Here is a 13049-nt window from a genome sequence, read left to right as displayed (position 1 = left end):
TTCGCTAAACCAAGAAGAGATCAGTTTTTGCAAAATGAACCAAAAAAAAACTTCTTCTTTGCTTAAATTAAAAAATGAGCTCCAAGCCGTAAACTGATAGAATAATATTGGTTCATTCTGTGAACTATGGTCATTAAACACACACATTGTAAACAGAATAATTCAATGTTGACTCAGCAGATGGTTCAAAGAAACTCTTATCAGGTTGCAAGGCAAAATCAGAAAGATAAAGATAAAGAAGACAACATTCATAAAGGATGCCAGCAAAAATCTGCTCACAAGTGCACAGGACATCAGTTTTTAAATGACCTCCCCACTCAAACGCTGCACTGCCCTATGCACAGCATATGATGAAAAGAAAGAAGAATCCACCCCAGAAAAAGTAAGAGCAGCACAAAGAAAACAAAGTCAGGAAAAGCAGCAGGCTCAGATGAGGTCATGGCAAATATGAAAAAGGATTTTGGACAAGTTAAGGAAGAAATAGCTCTTTAGGGTAATAACTGGTGTATGGAGAGAAACACGTATCCCAAATGACTGGAGAATAATACAAGCAGACTCTGAGCAGGAACGTCAGTAAATTATAGGGGACTTAATGCAAAACAGAAGACACGTGGATGACCTAAGAAGAGAGAAGACAGTTGTCATGGCAGCAAACAGGGAAATCAGAAAGAGCTGAAAACTGAGACAGAAGCAAAAATAGGAAAACAGGTTAACAGCTTCAAGTATCTAAGAAGGGTGGTTGAGGAGAAGGGAAGAATGAATGAAGAGGTCAAAGCTACAAACAGAGGCGCTGCAGCCCAATGGCACACAATGACAATGGTAGTGTGTGACAGAAGAATGCCAAAGAAGCTGAAAAGTAACCTTACAAAAACAGTGGTACGACCAATGTCACTATATGGCACAGACCCCCAGGCACTCATGGCAGAGCAGGTGAGAAAGCTTGAGGTGTGGGAATAAAGTGCTTGAGATGAGTTGTAGGATGCACATTATGGGTCAGATGAAGAGCGAGGACATCAGAGCGGAAGTGAAAGTAGCCCTAGTTGCACAGAAGGTCAAGGAGAATATTATCGTGGTTCAGTCCTATGTGCAGAAAATCAGCAAATGATTTGGTGAAGATTTGGATTAGACAGGAAGAAGGTAAATGGAAACAATGCCATCCTACCAAGAGATCGATTGTTTAAGAGAAAGCCTGTAACAGTCACACATAATAGTTAAACAAGAGGGTAGGAAAGTAGCATAAGTGAGAATGGTGGCGACAGTGGATGCAACACCCAACCCATGTAGAAAGTTGGTTATAACTATTAAACCAGTCACACACAGCAAAATGGAGGAACTAATGAAAAACTGGCAGTGCTTTCATTGTTGTTATTTTGCTTCCTCCATACTATGGAGCACTGGTCTACTGTTTCCCTTACGTAGATGGAGCAGAATAACAGCTAGAAATAAATGAAGACCTCTCTATAAAAAGGTAAACATACACATACGCAACAACCACTGTACTGCCAGACTCTGAATGAAATAGAGCAGCTAAAGTGAGATAGTTTCCATCAGTGTAACTCAGCATCGGCACTTGTGCTAAATTGTTCTAATACTTGCAGTGTTGTACGCTACAAATAATAATATACAACTGCACTTACCATGACTTATCCTCCCTATTTCTTTGTGGCACTCTGCCAAAATTAAAACTTGAACAATGCTATAACAAGGTTGCTAAATTTGCAGCAGATACCCCTTTCAGAACCCACCACTATATAGCACTAAAAAGCCTTAATTGGTTAGAACTGCAACATTAACTAACATATACACAACGTCTTACCACCTATAAAATTATCCACCATCCATCTGCCTTTCCAGCACTAAAAAGCATTCTACACGTTCCCAGTTGGTCAATTCGATCCAGTGACCAAAAACTCCTGTCTGTCTACAAACTTGCCAAATCTGCTGAGCATTGCTCGTTAAGGCCTGGAACTCCTTACTTGTATCCATTAGGTCTATACCCGCTCTTCCATCTTTTAAAACCTTTCTGAAAGGCTTCCTAGCTAAAATCTAGCTCGGTTTTTACTCAAAACCAGGATAAACTATATCCCTAAATGTGAACAAGTACCTTTTCATTCCTTATACCTCCTTACTCTCCTTTCTTCATTTACTTCCTTACTGCTATATAATTCGCTTCCCTGGCTTTCTCTCTAAATATATCATAAGCCTGTTTTTCCCTCACTTCGTATTGCATGTATTAGACTAATTTACCTTTAATTTCTCTACGAGCTGTCTAAAATTTCTCTAAATATTAAATGATTGTCATATGCCTTGTATCAGTTCTCAATCAATGTTTTTATATTATGTGTATTATGTCTAATTTGTTATAATTATTTAAACTGCAGATGTTTTTGTTTAATCAAATGTCAATAAATTACTTAATTAATATATGTGCTACATTTATTATGTTTGATTGTGTTATACACTACAAATAATAATATATATGTAACATTTATAATGTATGTTACTGCTTTACACTACAAATAATATAAATGTAACATTTAGAATGTGTGATTGCGCTATACACAACAAATAATATATGTGTAACATGTATAATGTGTAATTGTGCTATACATTACAAATAATAATATATGTGTAACATTTATAATGTGTTATCCTGCTATACTCTCCAAATAATAATGTGTAACATTTATAATGTATGTCAGTGATTTACACCACAAATAATATGTGTAACATTTATAGTGGATGTTAGTGCTTTACACTAAAAATACTTATACATATATATATATATATATATATATATATATATATATATATATATATATATAACATTTGTAATGTATAATAGTGCTATATACTACAGATAATATATTTGTAATATTTGTAATATATGATTGTGCTATAGATAAAAACAGTAATTTGTTTGTAACATTTATAATGTGTGACAATGCTATACACTTCAAATAATATTGTAATATTTATAATATATGCTTGTGCTACATACTACAAATAATGTACTGGTAACAATTGTAATGCATGATTGTGTAATACACTAAAATAATAATATATGTGTAACATTTGTAATGTATGATTGTGATATGCACTGAAAATACTAATGTATTGATAACATTTATAATGTATGATAGGGCTATACATTACAAATAATATATTTACAACACTTTTAATGTATGATAGTGCTATGTACTGCAAATAATAATAATATATTTGTAACATTTGTCATGTATGATTGTGCTATGGGCGGCTGTGGTGGTGCAGCAGTTAGCGTTGCTGCCTCACAGCAAGAGGTTCTCCAGTTCGATCCTCGGCTGGGGTGGCTTCTGTGCGGAGTCTGCATGTCCTCCCTGTGGTCACGTGGGTTTCCTCCAGGTGCTCCGGTTTCCTCCCACACCCCAAAGACATGCTGTAGGTGGATTGGACACTCTAAATTGGCCCTAGGCGTGAATGTGTGTGTGTGTGTGTGTGTGTGTGTGTGTGTGTGTGTGTGTGTGTGTGTGTGTGTGTGTGCCTTCTGTGGCAGGTTGGGTGCCGGGCTGGCAACTTGACACCGTAAAACTCCACTGCCAATCATGAGTGGACAGGTGATCCACTGTGGAAACCACTAACCAGAAAAGCTGAATGAAGAAGTCATGTATGATTGTGCTATACACAACAAATAGTAATATAATTGCAACATGTGTAATATATGTGTGGAATACCACAAATAATAATATATGTATAGCACTTGTAATATATGATTGTGCTATGCACTACAAAAATAATATTTCCATAGTATTTGCAATGTATGATAGTGTTGTATCCTACAAATAATAATAAATGTGTAACATTTGTAATATATGATTGTGTTATGCACTACAAATAATGTATTTGTAATATGCAACGTATGATTGTGTTAAACACACCAAACATATATTTATAACATTTACAATGTATGATAGTGCTACACACTACATATATTAATAGCTGCTGGGAATAACATGCTAAGCAAGCCTGATATAGCCAGGTAACCTGGATGCCATCACAAACATTACTTTCCATGTCACTCAAGCTTACGTGGGATTTCCACAGTAGACTAATTGCACACCTAACCACTAGCAGTCATAAGTTATTCCCTATATTTTAGGAGGAACTGAATGCTTGATTATGATTGTATAATAGTAAGAAGCACATCTGTATACATGTATGTATGTATATATGTATGTATGGAACTGTAATTCATGTGTTATTACCGTGCAGCTATGACATTATTAGATAATAGCAATGGATGTCACTGCATAACTGTGAATGCATAACAACATTTTGAGTGCCAATGGACAGCTGTACAGCTGTAAATAAATACCAGAGTGATTAGTTACATAGTTATAACAACAACAGCCAGCTATATAGTTCTGAATAAATGTCAGCAATCCTCAGCTATGTAGTATTTTTATACTACATGTTAAGGACTGGGTAACATTTGTACCCATTTATCCAGAGTGCATGATACCAGTGGCCAGCTATTTATTTAAAAGTTCATAGCAGAATCAGACAGTTATATTCTTATGAGTGTTAAACAGCAATTTTCATCTCTGTGTTTATGATCATATAACAGCAGTTGCTAGATGTACATATTGTTATACATTTATAAGTGTATAATATACATATATAATATGTTATACATTTGTAAGTGTATAATATACATATATAATATGTTATACATTTATAAGTGTATAATAGTAGTGCCTCTTTACACAGTTATGATTTATTTATTTATTTATTAATTTTATTTATTTACCTCGGGAGTTTACTGCTGTTATAGTTACAGCAGTTTACATTCTACCAGATGCTAATGCTTGCACATCTCTAGGTCACCTGTTTGACATCATTAACTTGCAACAAAACATCCATCCTGAAGCTGTTCATATCGTAGCTGGTGATTTCAGTCAGATGGACTTAGTCAGTTCTCCCTAAATTTCATCAACATATCAAATGTGCACCCAGGGAGGAAAATACACTGGACAAGGCCTACCCAAATACAATGATGGCTATGGGGCAAAAACAGCTGCCTCATCTAGGCCAGTCAGGCCATTTGTCCATACCCTTGACTCCAGTACACACTTCTGTTGGGGAAAAGACCAAATTACTACAAAGATTGTTAAAATATGTCCGGAAGATGCACTTTCATAGCTATAGGATTGCTTTGAAAAAACTAACTGGGACATTTTCAAGGATCAGGATCTGGAAGAGTACACATCAATGGTACTCTGCTATATAAAGACCTGTGTTGGCAATGTCAGTATTAGTAAGCACATTCATGTGTACCATAATCAGAAGCCCTGAATGACGAAGAAGGTAAAATCTCCTCTCAAGCTCCACAATACAGCCTTCGGGTCTGGCAACAGAGTCCTTTACAGCATGGCTAGAGTCAACCTAAAGAAAGCCATCAGAGAGGGTAAAGTGGCCTATAAAAGGAAGATAGAGGACCATTTCACCAAAAAGGACTCATAACGATTATGGGAAGGTATTCAGTACATCACCAATAATAAAACCAGTAACCATATGGCTGTTCATGGAGATGCCCCAATGGTAGAGGAACTTAATTATTTTTTGCCTGTTTTGAGGTAGAAACAACAGAGACAGTCGTGCCTAGGCACAAGCAATTAGGCCACAGCAGTCTCAAGTCATCTATACCAGCCTCCAACAGCCACACCATCACAGTACAAGAGCATGATATAAGACAATCTAGCAAAGGCTGTTGGCCCTGATGGAGTGATGGGATGGGTGCTGAAAGAATGCATGGACCAGCTCTGTGGGCTCTTTACAAAGATCTTCAACTTGTCTCTATCCAAATCTTGGCTGAAGTCAACTATGATCATTCCACTGCCAAAGAAAGCTGTCATCAGTAGTCTCAATAACTACCACCCAGTGACACTTACTCCAGTCATCATGAAGTGTTTTGAACAACTGGTCCTGCAACACATTAAGGACAGTCTCACAGTTATCTTGAATACACATCAGTATGCTTACAGAGCAATATGTCTACGGAAGATGCCATCTCCTTATGCACTGCACTTTGTCATCTTGAGCAGCAGAGGAGCTTTGTGAGGATGTTCTTTGTAGACCTTAGTTCAGCTTTTAACACAGTTATCCCAGATAAACTGGTCACTAATCTCACTGGCCTAGGACTTTCAGAACCTACCTGCCATTGAATTAAAGACTTTTTGACTAACCATCCTCAGATAGTTAGCGTAGGCCCATACCTCTCTTCTACTCTCAGGCTAAATACTGGTGTCCCACAAGGATGTGTGCTGAGCTCCTTCTGTATACACTTTACACCCACGACTGTATCCCCTCTCATTCTACTAATACCATCATTAAGTTTGCTGATGACACCACAGTTGTTAGACTTATTTCAGAAGGAGATGAGACAGCATATAGAGATGAAGTTCAAAGACTGGCTGCATGGTGTACTGAGAACAACATTGCCCTGAACTCTGCCAAAACAAAATGACTCATTATAGATCTTTGGAGGCACAATGCAGATCACAACCCAATATGAGTCATTGGAAACTGTGTGGAAAGGGTTCCTGCCTTCAGGTTTCTAGGTGTACATGTGGCAGAAGCTGTTTCTTGGTCCATAACAGCATGGAGGCAGTCAAGAAGGCACAGCAGAGATTCCATTTCCTAAGGATCCTCAGGAAAAACAACCTGCAGTAGAAACTACTGGTGCTTTTTACCGCTGTTTTATTGAAAGTGTGGTGACATACTATATTTCCATATGGTATGCCAACAGCTAGGCAGCAGACAAGAAGGCCCTTCAAAGGATCATTAACTCTGCCCAGAAAATCATTGGCTGCTCACTGCCTTCTTTGGAGGAACTCTTCAGCTCTTCCTGTCTCAGCAGGGCAGCCAACATCTTGAAAGACTTTTCTCACATTGGACATCACCTGTTTGAGCTGCTGCCTTCTGGCAGATGGTTCACATCCATTCCATCTTGGACAAACAGACTTAAGAACAGTTTCTATCCCAGAGCCATATGTGAACTGAACAATGCACACTGAGTACAGATAATAGACATTTGCACTATAAGGTATGTGCTTACGTTCCTGTGCACCTTACTGTATTCCTTCCATGTGCAATCTACTCAAGTGCAATAACCTAGTTTACTGCATTGCATTATATTGTATTGTTTGGTATTGTATTGCATTGTATTCTCTTATTTATTCATATTCATTATATGTGAATGCACCTTAGGAGGATTGCTACAAATTTCATTGTACTTGTGCAATGACAATAAAGAAATATTATCTTATCTATGAGTATGCAACACAAGTGGCCAGATGCGTATTTACATCCCCATTTCCATAGTTATGACATTTTAATGGTAGCTGTTACATGCATATTAATGAGTACAATGGCCAGCTACAGAGTTACAGGATGTAACAGATATCAAGGTAAGAGTGCATGGCAGCAAATACAAGCCCTAAACTAATGTATTCATAATGTAAACATTCAATTACATGGACCTGTGCACACAACAGTAGTGATTAACTACATAGTCATAATCAAGTAATTGCTGTGCCCATGTACATATCTGTAAATATTTCATAGCCATGGCAAAGGCATGTAAGTGCTCCACCTATGTACATGGCTTTTTTCACAGCTATGGCATAATCACATAAGTGCAGTGCCGATCTAATACAGCAGTAAATATTGCTATGCCCCTGTACTTAGGGGAAACATTTCATAGTCATGGTATAAGCACATAAGTGATGTTTCTGTCTGTGCAACTATAAACATTTCACAGTTATAGCATCAATACATGAGTGCCGTGCCCATGTACACAGCAATAAATACTTTACAGTCATGGTGTATGCAGAAATGTGCCAATGTGTGCAGCATTAAAAAGTTCATAGTCGTGGCATAAACACATAAGTGCTATGCCCACATACACAGCTGTAAACATTTTGTAGTCATGGCAAAAGCATATAAGTGATGAGCCCGTGTGCAGGGCTGTAGACATTTCACATTCATGGTATAAACATGCAAGTGTTGTGTCCATGTACACAGCAGTAAGCATTTCTCAGTCATAGCATACGCATGTAAGTGCTATGCCCATCTACATAGCTGCAAACATTTCACAGTCATGGCATAAGTATGTAAGCGTTGCATCCATGTACATGGCTGTAAATATTTTACAACTATGGCATAATAATGTAAGTGCTGAGCATATCTACATATCTGCAAACATTTCACAGCCATGACATAAGTATATAAATGTTGCACCCATGTCTGTGGCTGTAAACATGTCATAGGTATGGCATAAGCATGTAAGTGTTATGTTCATGGCACTAACAGTTTACAGCCATGGCATATACATGTAAGTGCTGTTCCCATCTACATATCTATGTAAGTGTTATGCCCATCTACATAGCTGCAAGCATGTCATAGCCATGGCATAAATATGTATGTACATGGCTGAAAACATGTCATAGGTATGACATAACCGGGAAAGTGTTGTGTCCATGTTCATGGCACTAAACATTTCACAGCTGTGGCAGAAGCATGTAACTGTTGTGCCAATCTATATGGCTGTAAGCACTTCATAGGCATGGCAGATGCATACTAGTGTGGCATACAATACTGCTGTTGTCCATATAGATCTGCTTTGTATTAAGTCACCAAGATGTCCAAAACGAAAGTGAGGTGCTAAAATGGGGTCTCCATCAGTTTGTCGAATGCTTAATTGAGCAAATTGCTGTTCATCGAACCCTATTCAGTGAAAGCTCAATTAAGCGAACAACAATTTCAGCGAAAACTTTCCAGAGGAAAGAACGTGATTGGCCATTATTGGGTATTTTGCCCTTTTCCCCACTGTACTGCAATCTCAGAGTTGGTATATTTAGTTGGGGGGTGGGGGTCCCCCACTTTGCAGAGTTCTACATTTTGTCTTTGTTACAGTCGGGAGCTGGCCCAGTGGTTGTTTTGCCTGGGAAAGTTTTTGCTGAAATTGTCGTTTGCTTAATTGAGCTTTCGTGTAATTGGGTTCGATGAATAGCAGTTCGCTCAATTAAGCATTCAACAATGTGATATAGACACGTTAAAATGGTGTGAGCTTCACTTCCCATTGATTTGTGTATCTTTCAGTTTGGCACTGTTCTCAGCAGTTTTCACTAGAACTAAACTTATAAATAGAGGGGTTAAGCAACAGTGATGATCCTAGAATAGAGTGCTCTGCAGGACAGAAGCAGCTTCTGGAAAAAACAAGGTGTAGAATCATCAGAGTTTACAAAACACTAGCAGTTCTGTGCAGCTGCTGCTCCATGATCTTCTGGATATAGATTAATGACCTTTCACTTTCATTACAGTGGTGCCCAGCTGTATCATTAGAACATACCTGTATTTCTTTCTATACTTTTGTCAGCATGTAACAGAAATGCCTATTCGTATGAGTAAGAATGTAAGTGTCCTGTTGTAATACGTTTTCCGACTATAGTACAAGGAATCACAACTAGTCTGACTTTAATAATGGTATAATAATTAAACCTTTATTTTTCTGTGCAGACTTTAACAGCAAAGTTCAAGAAATTAACAGAAACACTTAATGGTGGTGTAAAAATATTAATAACCAGTGTCAGGACTATAGGAATACACATTCTTTGTCATACTGTATAGCACAACATTAAAATAAAGAATTAGGGAGTGCGAGGTTTAAAGTTTAGCTGCAACATCTGGACCTTCAAAGCTGTATAGGACTGCAAACACCTGCTGGCAATGGAGCAGATTAGTGCATGTGACTTTGAGATTTAGAGGCGCTGCAGACATTTACCAGCTGGTAGCCTGTAGGCTGTTTTCATATGTAAGAGTGTGTAACATTCTATGAGCAGTAGTTATAAATTAGCAAATGTATAAGCCATCAGAATGTGCATTGTTTTAACATTCTGGTACACTTTCTAACAATGTCAGTTGTACAACTGCAAGCAATGATTAACAAGGTTAAGACAGACAATTAATGGGTGTGCAACAATTATTATAATTTTAACTCTCTCTCTCTCGTTCAACTTCAGTAGCATAAACCTGGCTAACAAAAACCTATCAGTTATGCAAGATATTTTCCCACTGGACAGTAGTGCAGAACATGAGAAAAGGTATGTTCAGTAGTTGGGACACAGAGAGGTAAGAAAAGTATGTGTTCTTCCACAACCATTGGTTTCTGAATCTACATCATATAGTGACTGCCAGTTTCGTACTGTTCACTTACATTTTCTCAACTTCCTATCTTGTTCATCTATTCCTCCACTTACCCAATTAGAAGGCAGTCTGTGTTGACACTGTATTCTCTGACTATGCCTATAGTATGTATGCAGATTGCAGTCATGCCGAGAATCAAATAATCAAATAACCCTGGTGATGACTTCAAACTTCTACTAGTTAAGAGATTTACTATCCCAGATAATTTCAGACTTTTGTGGTCAGAGGGTAGCTCATTATTAAACTGCTGTACTATGTCAGCGTGGACCACAGTTAATCTGACATCACTCCTTTTCCAATTGAAGGGCAGAGGTCAATCCGCAGTTCACTCTAAACGTAAATGGACTGCATCAGGCACATTTTTTTCTCTGAGTAATGTGGATACTAAGCCAGAAAAAGGGTGCACTTCTTGAAATTCACAGTGCTTTGTCAAAAACAATGTAGAGTAGCACAATGATACTTTTAAACTTTTTATTTCTGCACTTCTGAATTCAGTAGCAGCCAAAATAAGGCATGGTAATAATTAACTTCTATTCAGTCCGTGTGTCACAATGAAGGCAACCGACCACCCACAGCTGAGTTAGTTCATGAAGCATCCCTTTAAGTGCATTACAACATGTAGCTTAAAAGGACAGTAACAGGAGGAGGGGACAGGCTACAGGATAATGAAGCTCACATCTTCACAGAAAAGTCAAAGGCAGCACTGAGAAGTGGAAAATCATCCAAGTGGCTGACACTCTTTTCATGGAGGGGGTACCAAACTTCATGATGATAGCTTATAATAATAACTTGCTTTTATCAGAATCTATTTCTTGCTTAAAACGGTGCAAACATGACAGACCATTGACAAGAATATGAACAAATGTGATGTAAATAAAATTTAGAGAGTACTCAGACAAAACTGGACTGCAGTTTAAAATTCTGTAATATCAAAATATAGCCACAAATGTTGTACAACTGGAAAAACATGCTTTTGGATCAGGTCAGCTGTTTCATTCACCACAAAGCATTAGAAACACTGCTTACTAAAACATAGTGACAGAGCATTTTTGCTGCGGAATATATTCAGAATATAACAGATCAATCTCCATAGGTTAATGCAAGCATAATATTCTTAAATGGGCTCAGAACCCAGATTATTGTGGATTGATGGCAACTGTGATCTAGTATCAGGCTTGGACATGGAAGTTCTGTTTATGCAGTGAACTGTGATGAAAGGAATAAAACTGGAGCAAACTGCTGGTTACATATGCATCTCAACATGTAATAAATAACTAGAAGGTGTCCCCTCATATGTTAAAAAAAGCAAAACACTGTGTTTTTTTATACGACTTTCAGAATGATGCTGTCTTTAATCAGCACTGTCGAAGTGCAGCACAGATCACACAGAACATCCGATATTTTATTTTAATCTGACATAACCAGAAGTGCAAATTCTTTCACCATCTCAGGAGGTTTACTAGCCCTCTTTAACTTGTAAAGTTAAAATGCAAAATGCTGATTTCCAAATTTCTGGGTCATTAGGTAGTCAGACTTGTACAAAAGAAAGGCTTATCAGCAAGCCTCAAAACAGGCATATACTTTTTATTAGTTTATATATATATATATATATATATATATATATATATATATATATATATATATATATATATATATATATATATATATATTTTTTTTTTTTTTAATGATATGATATACCTGTACAAAAACAAAGACAGTAGTGAAATAAACTCACCTGTACTACTCCTAAAAACTTTCTGCTTCTCAATTCCAAGATAAAAATCTCTAGCAATGTTTCTGTCTCCCGGGTTAGTGCTAGCGGAACTGGACAGGTTTTTGATTGTGAACCTGCAGCCAGCAGAACTGAGTTTTCAGATGGGTCTGTGCGGCAGCCACATGTTAGGGACCCACAGCCTTTCAGCAACAGGCTAACTCTTGGATGTGATTGTCAGCATGCCTGTTCCAAGCAGTAAAGGTTTCCATGGAAATACTGCAACCAGAGAGAACAACGTCGCCCCACATTCTTCCAGAACAGCATTCAATGCCTCTGAGACCTATTATGTCAGCAAGCACTGTGACATTCTTTAGGGTTGCCAGCATAAGCGGGGCAAGGTCACTTTACCCTATTTATAAGGCCTTCTTTTCAGAATAAGAATTAGGCTGCATTGTGATTAATATACACTGTGCCCTCATTAGAGAAGTTATTTTTATGACTCAGTGAGATATTCAAAAATGACTAAAATATCTCTAATAAGATGTGAAGCACAATGTAATATGTAATGTTAGGCAACATAAAGGTAGATTATGATGTTCACTAATTAGAATATGAAACAAGGAGTGGAGAAACATTGGGTTCAAAAACTGCTTACCTGATTTTGATAGTATGTAATTAAAAAAATACACCAGAGTGCAATGCTATGCAGTTGTGACATTTAGTAGGTAAACTACTAAAATGGGAATTGCAGGTTTGAATTTTGTTGGGATGTAAAACAAATAAAACAAACTTCAGCAAGTGACTCTTATTAGATTAACAATAAACTACTGGAGACAAGATATATCTCATATGTAGAGTCCACTTACCGAACAGCAGCACAGAGAAGAAGCAGTATTTAAAATAAGGATAATTACACCAGAAGAAGCTAAGCAGTACTTAAAATAAGGATAATTACACCAGAATCAGCTCCATTGCCCTGCAGTGTGGTTTCACATAACTCATTACATTTTTTTCTTTATATTCCAAAAAAAAAGGCAGATCAAGCACATCTACAAACCAAAGTCTGAGATTCTGAATGACAGCAATATAA

At 37.4% G+C, this 13049-nt stretch overlaps 1 protein-coding gene across 1 annotated transcript in view; it reads right to left on the bottom strand.

The window, feature by feature from the left end:
- LOC122805459 (protein FAM181A-like) overlaps window positions 1–12276 on the bottom strand; it is a 48210-nt gene extending 35934 nt beyond the window's left edge. Inside the window, exon 1 of the mRNA XM_044075627.1 lies at window positions 11981–12276. The gene's annotated coding sequence lies outside the window, so the exon portion shown is untranslated. The remainder of the gene's footprint in view (window positions 1–11980) is intronic.
- Between the last annotated feature and the right edge of the window lie 773 nt (window positions 12277–13049).

The sequence above is a fragment of the Protopterus annectens genome, chromosome 6.part1 (assembly GCF_019279795.1).
Source record: "Protopterus annectens isolate FY-2018-M chromosome 6.part1, PAN1.0, whole genome shotgun sequence".
Taxonomy (NCBI): Eukaryota; Metazoa; Chordata; order Ceratodontiformes; family Protopteridae; genus Protopterus; species Protopterus annectens.
The sequence above is the reverse complement of the archived record's forward strand: the minus strand, read 5'-3'. Positions and strand labels throughout refer to the sequence as shown.